This window comes from Oncorhynchus masou, chromosome 18 (genome assembly GCF_036934945.1).
Source record: "Oncorhynchus masou masou isolate Uvic2021 chromosome 18, UVic_Omas_1.1, whole genome shotgun sequence".
Taxonomy (NCBI): domain Eukaryota; kingdom Metazoa; phylum Chordata; class Actinopteri; order Salmoniformes; family Salmonidae; genus Oncorhynchus; species Oncorhynchus masou.
The window spans coordinates 24,653,020-24,674,132 of NC_088229.1; the positions used below are offsets into that span (position 1 = coordinate 24,653,020).

Here is a 21,113-nt window from a genome sequence, read left to right on the forward strand (position 1 = left end):
GATTCTTAGGTGTCGATACCCCGTACCAAAAAAAAAAACAGGCTTCTGGCAAACCTCTGGCCAGTTTTCTGCAAGCCCATATTTTCTCATGCAAATTAGTTTTGTGGCAAATTTGCGGCGACGTGAACTTCTGGCTAACAATTCTGGGGAAATTGTGGCGAACATACTGTTTGCTGCAAACCCAGTCCGAATATGGAAAATAGATCCGTTTTTTTGGTTACTGTGTGTTACATTTCAATTATATCTACACAGGGGTTCAACTTTGGTTTTAGAAGTGTGGGTGGACAATTATTATAATACAGTTTTTTAAAATCCAATCAGAGCTGACAGCTTGGAGGCGTCCGCATGGTCCAAAAGCACACCATTGTCTCGTTTTGTATCACATGTATCACACAATGTTGTATCTACACAGGGGTGCAACTTTGGTTTTAGAAGTGTGGAGGGACAATTATTATAATACCGTTTTTTAAATCCAGCCTAGCCGACCGCTTGGAGGCGTCTGCATGGTCCTAAAGCACACCGTTCCTCGTTTTGTATCACATTCCGATGATAAAACTGGGGGGGACACACGTCCCCAGTGAAAGTTGTGCCCCTGTATCTATATAAACCAAATCACAACTTTAAATGAACTTGCTTCTCACAGAGAACTAAACATACTAAATATACTAAACAATATGTATTCAATGTCTTAACAGAAGTAAATCCAATACCGCTTGAAATCAGAATGCTAATGAAGAAAAGAGCAGACTGGATATTTCCCAAATAAATTGTTTATTTAATATTTGTATGGAGCTACAACATTTACATGAGAGATGTGGCTGACCGCCTCGATTTGGTCTTATGTAGCACAATTTGAAATTGTTTTTTTACATTGGATGAAGGTAGAGACAGAGCTAGAAAATTGTATATCATACACTGTAGTTGAGGAACAATGGGAAAGTAATTATGCTTTGTAAGTTGATAAACTTGAAACCTCACTTTTGAGAAAATGGCCCTTGAATGTTTTGGTACACCTACTGGAGAGCTCTTTGTCTACACTCATTCAGCATCGTTCACACACTCTTAAGCCTTAATCCCACCTAGGGTTGCACATTTTGGGGAATATTCAGAGGTGAAAACTTTCTGTTGGAATTAACAGGAATATATGGGAATTTACCGGAAATATATGTGCCGACAAAGATGGCCGCCTCGCTTCGTATTCCTAGGAAACTGTGCAGTATTTAGTTTTTTACGTGTTATTTCTTACATTGTTACCCCAGGTAATCTTAGGTTTTATTACATACAGTTGGGAGGAACTATTGGATATAAGAGCAACGTCAACTCACCAACATTACGACCAGGAATACGACTTTCCCAAAGCGGACCCTCTGTTTTGCCCACCACCCAGGACAATGGATCGGATCCCAGCCGGTGACCCAAAACAACGACGCCGTAGACGGGGCAGATGGAGTGGTCTTCTGGTCAGGCTCCGTAGACGGGCACATCGCGCACCGCTCCCGAGCATACTACTCGCCAATGTCCAGTCTCTTGACAACAAGGTTAGCCTTCCAGAGAGACATCAGAGACTGTAACGTTCTTTGTTTCACGGAAACATGGCTCACTCGAGACACGCTATCGGAGTCGGTACAGCCAGCTGGTTTCTTCACGCATCGCGCCGACAGAAACAAGCATCTTTCTGGTAAGAAGAAGGGTGGGGGTGTATGCCTTACGATTAACGAGATGTGGTGTGATCATAACAACATACAGGAACTCAAGTCCTTCTGTTCACCTGACTTAGAAATCCTCACAATCAAATGCCGACCGCATTATCTACCTTGAGAATTTTCTTCGATTATAATCACAGCCACATATATCCCCCCCAAGCAGAAACATCGATGGCCCTGAAAGAACTTAATTTGACTTTATGTAAACTGAAAATCACATATCCTGAGGCTGCATTTATTGTAGCTGGGGATTTTAATAAGGCTAATCTGAAAACAAGGCTCCCTAAATTCTATCAGCATATCGATTGTGCAACCAGGGCTGGCAAAACCCTAGATCATTGTTATTCTAACTTCCGCGACGTATATAAGGCCGTCCCCCGCCCTCCTTTCGGAAAAGCTGACCACGACTCCATTTTGTTGCTCCCTGCCTATAGACAGAAACTAAAACAAACAGGAAGCTCCCGCACTCAGGTCTGTTAAACGCTGGTCCGACCAATCGGATTCCACGCTTCATGATTGCTTCGATCACCTGGACTGGGATATGTTCCGCATTGCGGCGAACAACAATATTGATGTATACGCTGATTCGGTGAGCGGATTTATTAGCAAGTGCATCGGCGACGTCGTACCCACAGCGTCTATTAAATTGTGGATTGATGGCAGCATTCGCGTGAAACTGAAAGCCCAAACCCCTGCTTTTAATCAGGGCAAGGTGACCGGAAACATGACCGAATACAAACAGTGTAGCTATTCCCTCCACAAGGAAATCAAACAAGCTAGGCGTCAGTATAAAGACAAAGTAGAGTCGCAATTCAACGGCTCAGACACGAGAGGTATGTGGCAGGGTCTTGCAGTCAATCACGGACTATAAAAGGAAAACCAGCCCCGTCGCGGATCAGGATGTCTGGCTCCCAGACAGACTAAACAACTTCTTTGCTCGCTTTGAGGACACTACAGTGCCACTGACACGGCCCGCTACCAAAACCTGAGGGCTCTCCTTCAATGCAGCCGACGTGAGCAAAACATTTAAACGTGTCAACCCTCGCAAGGCTGCAGGCCCAGACGGCATCCCCAGCAGTATCCCCAGAGTATGCGCAGACCAGCTGGCTGATGTGTTTACGGACATATTCAATATATCCTTATCCCAGTCTGCTGTCCCCACATGCTTCAAGAGGGCCACCATTGTTCCTGTTCGCAAAGAAAGCTAAGGTAACTGAGCTAAATGACTACCTCCCCGTAGCACTCACTTCCGTCATCATGAAGTGCTTTGAGAGACTAGTCAAGGACCATATCACCTCCACCCTACCTGACACCCTAGACCCACTCCAATTTGCTTACCGCCCCAACCGGTCCACAGATGACGCAATCACACTGCACACTGCCCTAACCCATCTGGACAAGAGGAATACCTATGTGAGAATGCTGTTCATTGACTACAGCTCAGCATTCAACACCACAGTACCCTCCAAACTCATCATTAAGCTTGAAACCCTGGGTCTCGACCCTGGGTCTCGACCCCGCCCTGTGCAACTGGGTCTTAAACTTCCTGACGGGCCGCCCCCAGGTGGTGAGGGTAGGTAACATCAACTCCAACCTGCTGATCCTCAACACTGGGGCCCCACAAGGGTGCATTCTCAGCCCTCTCCTGTACTCCCTGTTCAGCCACGACTGCGTGGCCATGCACGCCTCCAACTCAATCATCAAGTTTGCAGACGACACTACAGTGGTAGGCTTGATTACCAACAACGACGAGCCGGCCTACAGGGCGGAAGTGAGGGCCCTCTGAGTGTGGTGTCAGGAAAATAACCTCACACTCAATGTCAACAAAACAAAGGAGATGATCGTGGACTTCAGGAAACAGCAGAGGGAGCACCCCCCTATCCACATCGACGGGACAGTAGCAGAGAGGGTAGAAAGTTTCAAGTTCATCGGCGTACACATCACGGAAAAACTGAAATGGTCCACCCACACAGACAGCAACGTGAAGAAGGCGCAGCAGCGCCTCTTCAACCTCAGGAGGCTGAAGAAATTCGCCTTGTTACCAAAAACACTCATAAACCTTGACAGATGCGCAATCGAGAGCATCCGGTCTGGCTGTATCACTGCCTGGTACGGCAACTGCTCCGCCCATAACCATAAGGCTTTCCAGAGGGTAGTGAGGTCTGCACAACGCATCACCGGGGCAAACTACCCGCCCTCCAGGACACCTACAACACCCGATGTCACAGGAAGGCCGAAAAGATCATCAAGGACAACAACCACCCGAGTCAATACCTGTTCACCCCGCTATCATCCATAAGGCAAGGTCAGTACAAGTGCATCAAAGCAGGGGTCTGAGAGACTGAAAAACAGATTCTATCTCAAGGCCATCAGACTGTTAAACAGCCATCACTAACATTGAGTGGCTGCTGCCAACAATCAGTGCCTTGCGAAAGTATTCGGCCCCCTTGAACTTTGCGACCATTTGCCACATTTCAGGCTTCAAACATAAAGATATAAAACTGTATTTTTTTGTGAAGAATCAACAACAAGTGGGACACAATCATGAAGTGGAACGACATTTATTGGATATTTCAAACTTTTTTTAACAAATCAAAAACTGAAAAATTGGGCGTGCAAAATTATTCAGCCCCCTTAAGTTAATACTTTGTAGCGCCACCTTTTGCTGCGATGACAGCTGTAAGTCGCTTGGGGTATGTCTCTATCAGTTTTGCACATCGAGAGACTGAAATTTTTTCCCATTCCTCCTTACAAAACAGCTCGAGCTCAGTGAGGTTGGATGGAGAGCATTTGTGAACAGCAGTTTTCAGTTCTTTCCACAGATTCTCGATTGGATTCAGGTCTGGACTTTGACTTGGCCATTCTAACACCTGGATATGTTTATTTTTGAACCATTCCATTGTAGATTTTGCTTTATGTTTTGGATCATTGTCTTGTTGGAAGACAAATCTCCGTCCCAGTCTCAGGTCTTTTGCAGACTCCATCAGGTTTTCTTCCAGAATGGTCCTGTATTTGGCTCCATCCATCTTCCCATCAATTTTAACCATCTTCCCTGTCCCTGCTGAAGAAAAGCAGGCCCAAACCATGATGCTGCCACCACCATGTTTGACAGTGGGTATGGTGTGTTCAGGGTGATGAGCTGTGTTGCTTTTACGCCAAACATAACGTTTTGCATTGTTGCCAAAAAGTTCAATTTTGGTTTCATCTGACCAGAGCACCTTCTTCCACATGTTTGGTGTGTCTCCCAGGTGGCTTGTGGCAAACTTTAAACAACACTTTTTATGGATATCTTTAAGAAATGGCTTTCTTCTTGCCACTCTTCCATAAAGGCCAGATTTGTGCAATATACGACTGATTGTTGTCCTATGGACAGAGTCTCCCACCTCAGCTGTAGATCTCTGCAGTTCATCCAGAGTGATCATGGGCCTCTTGGCTGCATCTCTGATCAGTCTTCTCCTTGTATGAGCTGAAAGTTTAGAGGGACGGCCAGGTCTTGGTAGATTTGCAGTGGTCTGATACTCCTTCCATTTCAATATTATCGCTTGCACAGTGCTCCTTGGGATGTTTAAAGCTTGGGAAATCTTTTTGTATCCAAATCTGGCTTTAAACTTCTTCACAACAGTATCTCGGACCTGCCTGGTGTGTTCCTTGTTCTTCATGATGCTCTCTGCACTTTTAACGGACCTCTGAGACTATCACAGTGCAGGTGCATTTATACGGAGACTTGATTACACACAGGTGGATTGTATTTATCATCATTAGTCATTTAGGTCAACATTGGATCATTCAGAGATCCTCACTGAACTTCTGGAGAGGGTTTGCTGCACTGAAAGTAAAGGGCTGAATAATTTTGCACGCCCAATTTTTCAGTTTTTGATTTGTTAAAAAAGTTTGAAATATCCAATAAATGTCTTTCCACTTCATGATTGTATCCCACTTGTTGTTGATTCTTCACAAAAAAATACAGTTTTATATCTTTATGTTTGAAGCCTGAAATGTGGCAAAAGGTCGCAAAGTTCAAGGGGGCTGAATACTTTCTCAAGGCACTGTACTGACTCAACTCCAGCCACTTTTATAATGGAAAAATTGGATGTAATAAATGTATCACTAGCCACTTTAAACAATGCCACTTCATTTAATGTTTACATACCCTACATTACTCATCTCATATGTATATACTGTACTCTATACCATCCATTTGCCTATGCCGTTCCATACAATCACTCATTCATATATTTTTTTTATGTACATATTCTTATTCATTCCTTTACACCTGTGTGTATAAGGTCATTGTTGTGAAATTGTTAGGTTAGATTACTCGTTGGATATTACTGCATTGTCGGAACTAGAAGCACAAGCATTTCGCTACACTCGTATTGACATCTGCAAACCATGTGTATGTGACAAATAAAATTTGATTTGATTTTGATTAATATTAATACCATTTAAATGTAGATGGTTTTTGCATTGGATATATTTACCATATCATATGGAGACAGAAACATAAACCTTTATCATAAGTAGACAAAATTGCAAAGGGTTAAAAAAACAATTAGTTCTGAATTGAACTTTAAATAAATGAGTTGACTCATCACATGGGATGATTTTACTAAACGACAAAAGAAAGGGAATATTGAATGATCCCCAATGATCCATCGCATCTCCCAAAAACGTTTTCAATATACATCTGTAAAATGATAGTCGAGAAACTAATGCTTTGGTTGTCTTCCTCTCAGGCTTCCATGTCTTCTCCCTAGACCTCCTCAATGTCTACCTCTTGAACATGAGGCCTCATCTGTACTGTCACTTTCCAACCTTGTTGAGGATGTTTCGTTGTCAGCCTCAAATTTGCCTGGATGGCCACCAATTTCTCAACCCTTGTATTGGTCAGCTTATTGTGTGCTTTGGTGTGAGTGTTCCCAAACAAGGACCAGTTCCAATCTGAGGCTGATGTTGGTGGGATTTGGAGGATGATGGAGGCAACAGGGGAAAGAGCCACAGAACCACAAAGTCCCTTCCACCAGGTGGCTGATGAGATATGTTGGCACGACTGCCATATTACAACTCCATCCCAAAGCCCTTGCTTGGAAGTGTACTTCACCAGACTACCAAGATCCTTGCCCTCATCCAGGCCAAGGTGGCGAGACACGGTAGTGATGACACCATAGGCCTTGTTGATCTTTGCACCAGACAGGATGCTCTTGCCAGCAAACTTGGGGTCCAACATGTACGTTGTGGCGTGTATGGGCTTCAAGCAGAAGTCTTCACGCGTTTGGATGTATTTCAGAACTTTCAGAACTTTCCTCTGCTTGGAACAACAGTAATGTGGGCAGGGCAGTATGGATTTCTTCTCTTACATCTGCAAGCAGTCTGAACATCAGACAGGATGGCATTGTCTCCCTCAATCCGTGCAATGGCTACTGCTATAGGTTTCAGGAGTTTCAGGCTGCTTACCACTCTCTCCCAAAATACATAATCAAGGAGGATCCTGGACTGTGATATGGACATTTCTTGGAGAGACTCCTTCCCCTCCAGGAGACTGTCAAACATGATGACAACACCACCCCAAATGGGTGTTGCTGGGCAGCTTCAATGTGGTGCTCTTATTCTTCTCACTTTGCTTGGTGAGGTAGATTGCTGCTATAACTTGATGACCCTTCACATACCTAACCATTTCCTTGGCTCTCTTGTAGAGTGTACCCATTGTTTTCAGTACCATGATGTCCTTGAGGATCAGATTCAATGCATGAGCAGCACAGCCAATGGGTGTGATGTGAGGGTAGGACTCCTACTTTAGACCAAGCAGCCTTCATGCTCGCAGCATTGTCTGTCACCAGTGCAAATACCTTCTGTGGTCCAAGGTCATTGATGACTGCCTTCAGCTCATCTGCAATGTAGAGACTGGTGTGTCTGTTGTCCCTTGTGTCTGTGCTCTTGTAGAATACTGGCTGAGGGGTGGAGATGATGTAGTTAATTATTCCTTGATCATGAACATTCGACCACCCATCAGAGATGATTGCAATACAGTCTGCTTTCTCTATGATTTGCTTGACCTTCACTTGAACTCTGTTGAACTCTGCATCCAGCAAATTAGTAGATAAAGCATGTCTTTGTTGGAGGGGTGTATGCTGGGCGAAGAACATTCAGAAATCTCTTTTAATACACATTGCCTGTGAGCATCAGAGGTGAACCAGTTGCATACACAGCTCAAGCAAAACATTCATCAGCATCTCTCTGACTAGGTTCTTCCATTGAGTAAAAAAACTTCTGATTCCAGGAGGACTTTGAGCTGTTGCTATCGATAAGATGTCTGATTCATCATTTTCACTTCGAATAGAAGTAAGAGGGACTTTTGTCAGAGGTTGATTGTTGTGACTGCAGAGGGAACTTTATGCACTTGGCCAAATGATTCTGCATCTTTGTTGCATTTTTCACATATGATTTGGCACAGAATTTGCAGATGTACACAGCTTTTCCTTCAACATTAGCTGCAGTGAAATGTCTCCACACATCAGAGTGCCCGTGGCATTTTCCTGTAAAGATATTTTTTTTGTAAAGAAAAACAAATACAATTCTATGTACAGATAAATATTTAAGCAGTTAAACAACTCCTTTGTAAGAGACATGTTTTAAAATGAAACATGTATGGAAACAGGTGAATTAACACTCAGTTAGCAGGCTCAAGCAAGCTAAAACCCACATGGTAGCAAAAACTAACTAGCAGGAATTGTTAACAAGTTAGAAATGATTTAAACACACTTTTCCTGGTTACATGAAAAAAAACACTTTGCTGTAGGCTACTATTTACTAGTTAAAAACTCTTTGGGATAGGGGGCAGTATTTTCACGTACGGATGAAAGGCGTGCCCAAAGTAAACTGCCTGCTACTCAGGCCCAGAAGCTAGGATATGCATATAATTGGTAGATTTGGATAGAAAACACACTAAAGTTTCAAAAACTGTTAAAATAATGTCTGTGAGTATAACAGAACCTATTGGGCAGGCAAAACCCGAGGACATACCATCCAGGAATTTGTTTTTTTCACTGTGTTTTCTATTGGTTTTCTAACTAGATGTATGAGGCACCTGGTTGCAGTTCCTCTGGCTTCCACTAGATTTCAACAGTCTTTCGAAATTGGTTGATGTTTTTCCTTTGAGAAATGAAGAAGTATGACTATTCAGAAAGAGTGTCAAGCCAATGATGAAACTGGCTCTCACGAGGACTGCAACAGGATTGGAAGACCCATAGTTATCTCTGCTGCAGATACGTTCATTAGAGTTACCAGCCTCAGAAATTGTAGCCCAAATAAATGCTTCACAGAGTTCAAGTAACAGACATATCTCAACATCAACTGTTGCTAATTTGATGGGTCATGTAATAATCCAGCCAAAGTGGAGTCTTTTGTTTAGACATGTAGTTAGCTAGGTAGGTAGCTAGGTAGCTAAACGATGAACCGATGTAACCCCAACTCGTACTACTACCAAACATTGTCAGTTGTAGTATGAATCTGCAGGTTGCTAAAGCTAACAAAATAGGTTCAATGTTAACTAGCTAACATTAGGCTATAACTAGCAATGCAGATACATTTCTGATTTGAATAATATTACTGCACAGATCATACATGTAATGTTAGCTCGTGAGCCAGCAAGCTAACGTTAGCTAGATAACTAAAAATACGCTTTAACTTGCAATAAATGACTTTGACAAAATTAGAAACTTAAATATGGAAAATGTAGCTAGACTCTTACATGAACGCTTCACGGCAGACTGGAACCATTTTTAACTCCGGTTCACACTGACCATAGCGTGTGCAGAATGTAGCCCATCACTTTTTCCTACTGATTTGTTGATAGCACCTTCTAAATTCAGGGCATCAATGTTGTTGAGAAAAGTAGCAAAAAAATGTTTTTTCTCGATGGCTAACGTTATATCTTTCAAAAACGGTGCGGTATAAAGGACTGTCAACACATACTGTGAACAGCTCATGTTATATACAGAAGCGAGCTACATGGCAGACCAATCCAAACTCCTCTCCCGGCATGTACAGCCCATACATTATCTTCGCCAATTATGGATAGTGGGAAGGTTCCTGTCTTTTTCCATGGCTAAACCAACTAGGCACGTAATTTAACAATTTTATTTGTATTTATGGATTAAATAACGAGTCACAAATGTGAACACTTTGGAGATGTTGATCTTGGGATGTTTTTAAAGGGGCATATACATAATTTACATGAGCCAAGTGATTACTGAGCAATATATTTCAACCAATGGACGTTTAAAAGATAAGATAATTGACAATAAATAATTAAAACAACAAAAACTAAATTGAACCCAGTTCAGAACAATTGCCTTTTTGAGTGGATGTTGGAGATATACTTGTTGAATGGATGCACTGAAATGATCCAAAAACAAAAACAGGATACTGAAACATTTTATATTTTGGCATCTTAAAAGGTAGACTCAGCGGCTAATTGGCGGGTGGGTTTGGCTTTTGAAAAACTGGGTCAGCTGTTATGTTGCTATGCTTCTCACTGAAACTGGCATTCTTTGTATGTTTCAGCAAGGAAATAAAGTTTCTGCCTTGTTAAAATGTGTGGCCACAGTATACACAATTTTTCTCCAGCCAAGCCCTCAACACAATTGATTCAAACTAATTAACTAATTATGATATTTAATCTAGACTGGGGACTTCAAAAGAAACGCAACATAAAATTGAGTTCTGCATAATATGGAAATTCATATTATTTTTCCAAAATGAATAATTGTTAACTGACATCTCAAAGACATGCATGAAGCCTTGACCTGGTGCACATTTCTCTGTCCTTAGTTTGATTAAAGGCCTCAATCTGTGTTTTTGCCTTGTAACTGATGGCTTCTAGAAAGAGAGAAGGAACAACCCATGATCAAGATGAGTAGCTACTAGTTTACAGCAATGAAAGATCGAATTGTTGCAAAGAATGGGCTACATTCATGAGAATAATACATGCATTTGCTTACCTTATCAAGCTTGAAGACGATTCACTCAAAAGTGTTATGAGTAAGTGCACTACAAACATCTTTCCAGGGTGTTGATGCATCCTCCTCCCAATACAACCTCTTTCAACACCATGGGTAGGGGAAGGGTATCCATCTGCAAAAGTGAAGTTTTGCTTTGATGTCAAGTCAGCTCATATTATTGCTACCATAGCTGTTGTGCTAGCTAATATGCTACTGAATGGTGACACTAGCATATTACATGCATATTGGTATTAAAAGACAGTAACGTATTCACCTAAAAATGTAAATGATTAGGGAAATCATTAGTTAGCTAGCTATTACAATAATTGTGCAATAATATAATAGCTAATATCATGTCTAATATCATGTCTAGATAAGCGCCAGTCAGTGACACAAACATATTGAAGCTGGTATCAACAAAATGTGTATCTCTCTATCCCATAAAACATTACATTGCTAACACTATTTTAAAATGTCCAGTGAGTGTTTAACTTATTACAACTTTGGTAGGTAGCTAGATAGATGGCTTGGTTTCCATTTTCCAACAAATCTTTCTAATCCCCTTGATTGGTGTTGGAACTTATGTGTTCCCCAGAAACGGCTTCTGGTAAACTGTTTGCCGCAAGTGGCAATAAATATTGTTGCCACAGATTCAAATAGAATCTTGAGAGAATTGTTTGCTAGAAAAAAGACTCTGGGTGAACTGTCTAGTGGCAATAAATATTATGGTTGCCAAAGGATTGCTGCTAATGGCAAACATTTACAAACTTTTGGCAACATTTTGTGGCACACTATTTAGTTTGCAGCAAGTTTGCCACAAACTTGTGGGAAGCTTGCCGCAACAAATACATTTTTGTACAGGACAATATGTATTGCAATTCTCACGATTTGATATGTATTGCGATTTGATAGTGTGATTTTTCATTACAATTAGATTTCAACATGTTGTTCACCATAAGGCTCCTGAGTGACGCAGCGGCTAAGGCACTGCATCTCAGTTTTAGAGTCATCACTACATATGGCATTGATTGGGAGTCCCATAGGGCGGTGCACAATTGGCCCAGCGTCGTCAAGGCTTGGGGAGGGTTTAGCTGGGGTAGGCTGGGGTATTTGTTGATGTCACTTGTCTAATTGTTTTCTCCCTGCCATACAGAGGAGCTGAAGCTGGGCATGCATCAGTATGATGATTTGGGTATCAGACTTTCTGTGTAAGATTAGATTGGGGCAGGGGTATTCAAGTTTCTTATCTACCTGATAGGCTGCATGCCACTTACTGAAGCCATTACGTAGTCACTTGTCTTTAAATGTAGTCTACAGCTGCACGCCTTTGAATTTTGAGTTGTGTAAACACGTTAAGCTTTTATTTGCAGCAATATCGGTTTGTGCCTAGGTCTCTGACTGTCCTCTGTTTTTTAATGCCTGGCAAATTGTTAATCACTGTCAGTAAGGGCAGGGTTTTTTGTGTTGAAATGTGATGAGCTCATTCAGCTGTATGGGGAAAAGGCTAAGACTGGAGAGTGTGGTGTTTTTGTTCTTAAGACATTGGCCTATTTCCAGTGTGTCAGTCTGACACATTTTGGCTTTGCTCTGTTTGTCCGTTGTGGTGACTGAATAAATGAGAAAGATTGCGTACTAGATGGGAGGAGGTGAATGAGCCAATTTGCAATGGCATTGAGAACATCTAGCCTCTGGATTGCATGCTGACAAATGTTACACTTAAACATCCTTACCTTCTCTCTCCGTTATGGGACAAAATAAATGAGGATAATTTAAGGGCATGGTCTATTCATTGCTACTGCTTTGGTGATTATAGGACATTGTATTCAGACTTTGGAGTAGCTTAGTGAGTTATTTAATCAAAGAAGCAACGTTGTTTTAGACTAGCTTATTTTTATGGGGAAATCTCTTCTGTTCTCTTTGAATGCTCTCTTTGGGAGTGCATTAGTATGACTCATTGCCTGCATTGGGCTATTGTTTGACTGTTTCCCTTACCCCTCCTTGCATACACATTTATAATAAAGGCTTGTCAGAAAACATACCTCTCTCGGAGTGTTACCACCTCACAAAGAGACTACTTTGTGTAATAGTTTGCGTGGCTGGCTGGTTCAGTCCTGTAAGTGTGAGGAAGATGCAGACGCCATGTTTGAGCTTGTCTTTGGTCACTCAGTCCCGTTATACCCACTCAGCAACTCCCCTGCCTCTGGCTTCAAAACTCCCCTTCACTCCAGTAGCGTTGTTGATGTGGCCCTGCTTTGTTGGTAGTGTTGGGAATTGCCAGGGACCTTACTATACAATATTATCATGATACAATATGTATTGCGATTCTCACGATTCTATACATATTGCGATTCAATTTTGCGATTTGATGTTCCAAACCAAGGTAACACGCACACCTTTAGCCAACATATCAAATTGTGTGGACAATATGTAATTTGGAGATTGTTTGCACATTGGGAAAATGTCGGCGAGACATTAGAATAAAATGTTGATGTCTGGCCAACGTATAAACGATGTAGAACTGCGGAATTTACAATGTTTAGATATTTAGATATTCTACATACATCTGCAAGATGTCTTGCCAATGAGCAACACTGTCTTAACGGCATCTTCCAGATTAGTATACTGTATACATTGTGCCAAAGTTGGGCAGACCTACAGTGCCTTACGAAAGTATTCGGCCCCCTTGAACTTTGCGACCTTTTGCCACATTTCAGGTTTCAAACATAAAGATATAAAACTGTATTTTTTTGTGAAGAATCTAAAGGCACGAACCACCACATTTAACCACGGCAAGGTGACTGGGATGTGTACAGTAGGGTTGGGCGATATGGACAAAATATATCATATTACAATTTTTTGAAGGTATTTTACGTTTTTGAATAATAAATGTTCTAAATATGCTTTCTGAGTATCTCATGACCCTAGGGTGGCAACACAAATTATAAGTGATTTCAATGGGGCTTTCTCCATTTATACTATTCAATCCAACTCTAACCAAAAATAATTTTCAGCATTTTCATAAATTTCTGCATTTCCTTCACTTTTATCATAATCTCCATACTGTGTCACGCAGCATGGTATGGGCAAAAAATCTAGGCGTAGTTAATTGGTGTTGGAATCATGGAAATATAATGATTATTCTAATTCTATAGTTGGAATATAGTGGGCAGCACCTTGAATACATTGTTTGACCTGACAACAAATGAATAAGCCAGTGAGGAATTATTGACAGGGTAGGAACCAAAGTGTTGATCAGCGTTTCCAGGTGACCCTAATTAGATGTTACATTTCATGTTTTCTTACTTCATGTAGCTAGCTAGTTAACCAACATATTCATGCTTTGCCTATTCCTCTCTGACAAGTTATCGGTGCACAAACATGCTTATAAAGGTCTATACCAGCACTGGTACCGGGCAGTATAAGCTAACTAGCTACGTTTGCTCTGACTCTCAGCTAACTAGCGATTAGCGGCTAACACAAAAGACAAACTATTAAAGAGTAGTGTTCAGACAATAAGATACACAAACTAATAGTGTAATTATAGAAGACCTGTGGAAAACAGCATGTCACCAACATTGTTGCATCATTTTGATCTTGGAGAGTGAATGGCAAGAAAGTGCTTGTAACTCTGGTTGTGAAACTGCTCTCTCCTTGAGTGACGGGGGAAAGGCTTGGTGTGGTTAGCGGCATGCAGAGGGAGAGACTACTCAAGTAGCAAACAAGTAAAATATATAAACAGACATTTTACATGACGGAGTTGCTTATCACATTTAACAAACCAAACAAATACAAATACCATTATAGAAGGTAAAGTAAAAACTCCAACCGGTCTGTGCATAAATACCGGTATATAGTAAAATACGGTATACAGCCCAGCCCTAGTGTACAAACCAGATATGACTTCCGTAAGGCCGTACGGCCGGGACAAAGTGGAGTCACAATTCAATGGCTCAGACACGACGTACAGTGCATTCAGAAGGTATTCAGACTCCTTGATGTTACAGCCTTATTCTAAAATTGATTAAATTATATTTTTTTCTCATCCATCTATGCACAATACCCCATAATGACCAAGGGAAAATAGGTTTTTAGAAATGTTCACAAATGTATTAAAAAATAAACTGAAATACCTTATTTACATAAGTATTCAGACCCTTTGCTATGAGACTCGAATTTGAGCTCAGGTGCATCCTGTTTCCATTGATCATCCTTGAGATGTTTCTACAACATGATCGGAGTCCACCTGTGGTAAATTCAATTGTGTATATAAGGTCCCATAGTTGACAGTGCATGTCAGAGCAAAAACCAAGCCACTATGCAGAAATCGCTCCGCCATTTCCTGGTTGATGAAGTTGTAATAGTTTGCCTAATTTCAGTTTACAGTTGAAGTCAGAAGTTTACATACACTGAGGTTGGAGTCATTAAAACTAGTTTTTCAACCACTCCACAAATTTCTTGTTAACAAACTATAGTTTTGGCAAGTCGGTTAGGACATCTACTTTGTTCGTGACACAAGTAATTTTCCCAACAATTGTTTACAGACATAATTCCAGTGGATCAGAAGTTTACATACACGAAGTTGACAGTGCCTTTAAATAGCTTGGGAAATTCCAGAAAATTATGTCATGGCTTTAGAAACTTCTGACAGGCTAATTGACATCATTTGAGTCATTTGGAGGTGTACCTGTGGATTTATTTCAAGGCCTACCTTGAAACTCAGTGTCTCTTTGCTTGACATCATGGGAAAATCTAAAGAAATCAGCCAAGACAAAAAATTGTAGACCTCCACAAGTCTGGTTCATCCTTGGGAGCAATTTCCAAATGCCTGAAGGTACCACGTTCATCTGTACAAACAATAGTATGCAAGTATAAACACCATGGGACCACGCAGCCGTCATACCGCTCAGGAAGGAGACGCTTTCTGTCTCCTAGAGATGAACGTACTTTGGTACGAAAAGTGCGAATCAATCCCAGAACAACAGCAAAGGACCTTGTGAAGATGCTGGAGGAAACAGATACAAAAGTATCTATATCCACGGTAAAACGAGTCCTATATCGACATAACCTGAAAGGCCGCTCAGCAAGGAAGAAGCCGCTGCTCCACAACGGCCATAAAAAAGCCAGACTAAGGTTTGCAACTGCACATGGGGACAAAGATCGTACTTTTTGGAGAAATGTCCTCTGTTCTGATGAAACAAAAATATAACTGTTTGGACATAAAGGCCATTGTTATGTTTGGAGGAAAAAGGGGGATGCTTGCAAGCCAAAGAACACTATCCCAACCGTGAAGCATGGGGGTGGTAGCATCATGTTCTGGGGCTGCTTTGCTGCAGGAGGGACTGGTGCACTTCACAAAATAGATGGCATCATGAGGAAGGAAAATGATGTGGCTGTATTGAAGCAACATCTCAAGACATCAGTCAGAAAGTTAAAGCTTGGTTGCAAATGGGTCTTCCAAATGGACAATGACACCAAGCATGCTTCCAAAGTTGTGGCAAAATGGCTTAAGGATAACAAAGTCAAATTTGTGGGCAGAACTGAAAAAGCGTGTGCGAGCAAGGCCTACAAACCTGACTCAGTTACACCAGCTCTGTCAGTAGGAATGGGCCAAAATTCACCCAATTTATTGTGGGAAGCTTGTGGAAGGCTACCTGAAACATTTGACCCAAGTTAAACAATGTAAAGGCAATGCTAACAAATAGTAATTGAGTGTATGTAAACTTCTGACCCACTGGGAATGTGATGAGAGAAATAAAAGCTGAAATAAATGATTTATGCCACCTCTGCATTTATTTCACATTCTTAAAATAAAGTGGTGATCTTAACTGACATAAGACAGGGAATTTGTACTAGGATTAAATGTCAGGTATTGTGAAAAACTGAGTTTAAATGTATTTGGCTAGGGTGTATGTAAACGTCCGACTTCAACTGTACTATATAGAATATGTGTGAAATTCATTTTTGATTTAGAATAGACCATTATCATGCAGCTGTATTGAAACAGGGGCAGCGGGAGAAAATACATGTCATCATTGCACTTAAGTAGTGAATGGAGGACGCTTTTCCACACGTGTTTTTTTAATGCCAGCCAGATAGTCTATACTGCTGTTGTAAGTACAGTGGGGAGAACAAGTATTTGATACACTGACTATTTTGCAGGTTTTCCTACTTACAAAGCATGTAGAGAGAGGTCTGTAATGTTTTATCATAGGTGCACTTCAATTGTGAGAGATGGAATCTAAAACAAAAATCCAGAAAATCACATTGTATGATTTTTAAGTAATTCATTTGCATTTTATTGCATGACATAAGTATTTGATACACCAGAAAAGCATAACTTAATATTTGGTACAGAAACCTTTGTTTGCATATACAGAGATCATACGTTTCATGTAGTTCTTGACCAGGTTTGCACACACTGCAGCAGGGATTTTGGCCCACTCCTCCATACAGACCTTCTCCAGATCCTTCAGGTTTCGGGGCTGTCGCTGGGCAATACGGACTTTCAGCTCCCTCCAAAGATTTTCTATTGGGTTCAGGTCTGGAGACTGGCTAGGCCACTCCAAGACCTTGAGATGCTTCTTACGGAGCCACTCCTTAGTTGCCCTGGCTGTGTGTTTCATGTCGTTGTCATGCTGTAAGACCCAGCCACGACCCATCTTCAATGCTCCTACTGAGGGAAGGAGGTTGTTGGCCAAGATCTCGCGATACATGGCCCCATCCATCCTCCCCTCAATATGGTGCAGTCGTCCTGTCCCCAGAAAAGCATCCCCAAAGAATGATGTTTCCACCTCCATGCTTCACAGTTGGGATGGTGTTCTTGGGGTTGTACTCATCCTTCTTCTTCCTCCAAACATGGTGAGCCAACACACTGACTCAACTCCAGCCACTTTAATAATGGGAATTGATGGGAAATGATGTAAAATATATCACTAGCCACTTTAAACAATGCTACTTAATATAATGTTTACATACCCTACATTATTAATCTCATATGTATACGTATATACTGTACTCTATATCATCTACTGCATCTTTATGTAATACATGTATCACTAGCCACTTTAAACTATGCCACTTTGTTTACATACTCATCTCATATGTATATACTGTACTCGATACCATCTACTGCATCTCTACTGCATCTTGCTTATGCCGCTCTGTAACATCACTCATTCATATATCTTTATGTACATATTCTTTATCCCTTTACACTTGTGTGTATAAGGTAGTAGTTTTGGAATTGTTAGTTAGATTACTTGTTGGTTATTACTGCATTGTCGAAACTAGAAGCACAAGCATTTCGCTACACTCGCATTAACATCTGCTAACCATGTGTATGTGACAAATAAATTTGATTTGATTTGAGTGGAGTTTAGACCAAAAAGCTCTATTTTTATCTCATCAGACCACATGACCTTCTCCCATTCCTCCTCTGGATCATCCAGACGGTCATTGGCATACTTCAGACGGGCCTGGACATGCGCTGGCTTGAGCAGGGGGACCATTAGAAAATGGAAGAAGTTCAAGATGACGGTCAAATCACCCTTGGTCTGGGGCTCCATGCAAGATCTCACCTCTTGGGGCATCAATGATCATGAGGAAGGTGAGGGATCAGCTCAGAACTACACGGCAGGACCTGGTCAATGACCTGTAGAGAGCTGGGACCACAGTCTCAAAAAAAACATTAGTAACACACTACGTGGTCATGGATTAAAATGACCACGTAGTGTGTTACTAATGTTTTTTTTGAGACTGTGGTCCCAGCTCTCTACAGGTCATTGACCAGGTCCTGCCGTGTAGTTCTGAGCTGATCCCTCACCTTCCTCATGATCATTGATGCCCCAAGAGGTGAGATCTTGCATGGAGCCCCAGACCAAGGGTGATTTGACCGTCATCTTGAACTTCTTCCATTTTCTAATAATTGCACCAACAGTTGTTGCCTTCTCATCAAGCTGCTTGCCTATTGTCCTGTAGCCCATCCCAGCCTTGTGCAGGTCTACAATTTCATCCCTGATGTCCTTACACAGCTCTCTGGTCTTGGCCATTGTGGAGAGGTTGGAGTCTGTTTGATTGAGTGTGTGGACAGGTGTCTTTTATACAGGTAACAAGTTCAAACAGGTGCAGTTAATACAAATAATGAGTGGAGAACAGGGGGGCTTCTTAACAAAAATAACAGGTCTGTGAGAGCCGCAATTCTTACTGGTTGGTAGGTGATCAAATACATATGTCATGCAATAAAATGCAAATTAATTACTTAAAAATCATACAATGTGGTTTTCTGGATTTTTGTTTTAGATTCCGTCTCACAGTTGAAGTGTACCTATGATAAAATTACAGTCGTCTACATGCTTTGTAAGTAGGAAATCCTGCAAAATCGGCAGTGTATCAAATACTTGTTCTCCCCACTGTATAAGCAATGTGCCTAATATTAGGGTTGAAAAATATTAAGTTGAGAAATAAATATAGTAGGCCTAGCCTATAGAAAGCTGATGGGATCTTTGTCTTTTTTTTGCGGCCATCACTCTGTTTTCTCCCGCAATTACATAACCTATAGAAATGTTGCGCAACCTGAGCTCTCTGTCTCTCATGTAGTAATTGATTAGATTTTCGATTACATTTGCATTGATGTCAGAGTGGTTAGAGGGACAATAGAGTGCTGAATACCAGGCAGTTAGCAAGTTTGGTAGGCTACTAATTACTAGCAGCAGCAGAGCTTGGAGAAGCCTAATTACCGTTGCTAAACGGTCACGTGGTATTTGACTGCCTTCATGACTCGTGACCACCAGTGGTGGTGATATGGTCACCGCAACAGTCTTTTTGTTCTGTATCTATGTTCTGTATCCCAGTTGTTCATTCTAAATATTCCATTGCCATATTGGCTGGCAATGTTCTTATCCCTTGCTTTCTAGCTAGCCAACTATGGCTAACTTACAGTCACATCAAACAGTGCAGCCAGAAAAACAGCAAAGTCGCTGCATTTGTTTAAGTTGTTTTCTGGAGACAATTATTTGGATACATCTATAACAATGAGCTAATGAAGTGCAATTTCGCCTGGCATAGAACATTTGCTCACTCGTCAGGACACTGTTGTTCAGAGGAGCTAGCCAACAACACATCTAACACACTCACTTCAAACAGAAGCTGGAAAGACTGCAAGCTAGAAGCGCTTAATTTCGTTTACCTTTTATATATTTTCATAAAAATGATGCCAGCTGATTCATGATTTCAACTGGTTGAGAAACGCTGCCTGCCTGTCTTGTTTCGTCCCGACACGTTCATTACTATGGGACAACTGGAGATTGAATTTGAATATTGAAACAATGTTGCAAATGTCAGAAACACAGACAGCAAGGTTTATACAAATCTCCGCTGTTGAAACTAAATGTTAGTCTAAAAGAAATGTGAGATAATGTCCAGATGCTTTTTATAGTGGAGATCAAGTTTATAACTTCCCTGCCTGGGCTGATGAGACAGTGGATTGCGCAGTTAGATGGAACAGAGTAAATAGGCATTTTAACATTATAGATTTAGCCGGTGGTAACCTGTGGAATAGACACCGACTGGAATGCAGTTTTAACCAATCAGCATTCAGGGTTAGATCCACCCGTTGTATAAATGTGTATATACTGTATTCTAGTCATGGCTTATTCTATATAACTACTGCTATACACAACTACTCTATTCATATACTGTCCATACTGCCTATGCACATCATTATGTATGTGTGTTTACTGTATATGTATATACAGTGCCTTCAGAAAGTATTCAGAGCTCTTGACTTTTTCCACATTTTGTTACATTACAGCCTTATTTTAAAATATAACGGTTAAGTAAAAAAATCCTCAGCAATCTACAAACAATACCCCATAATGACAAAGCGAAAACTGTTTTTTAGAAAATTTTGCAAATGTTTTACAAATAAAAAACATATACCTTATTTGAATTAGTACCATGATAGTCTGTGTGGTGTTCCAGACTACAGCCTATCAGGGTTAAATTTCATTTCAATTCTAGTCAATTCAGGAAGTACACTGAAATTCCAATTCTCCTCAGTGCTTTTTCATTGGGAAAAATGTGATTTTGGTTTACTTTCTGAATGTAGGTTACCGTAATTGAAATGGAATTGTGTCACGAACCTCGCCGAGGATGGTGCCTCTTCCTGTTCGGGCGGGGCTCGGCGGTCGTCGTCGCCGGCCTATTAGCTTCCATCGATTCCCTTTCCGTTTGTTTTTGGTTATTGGTTAATTGGGTACACCTGTTTTGTATTAGGGTTTGTTTGTATGTTATTTAAGGGCACTAGGCCCGCTGGGTATTTGTGCGGGCTTGTTTCTTGTTACTCTGTGTTGGATGGTGTTATTTTGTTCTTGTCGTTATTCGCTGGACTATTTCTGTCCTGTTGTTTGGACTG

The 21,113-nt window shown here is 41.2% G+C and overlaps 1 protein-coding gene across 1 annotated transcript in view; it reads left to right on the top strand.

Annotated features, from left to right (window-relative positions):
- LOC135504277 (bridge-like lipid transfer protein family member 3A) overlaps positions 1 to 21,113 on the top strand; it is a 62,841-nt gene that overhangs the window by 1,051 nt on the left and 40,677 nt on the right. The window lies entirely within an intron of this gene.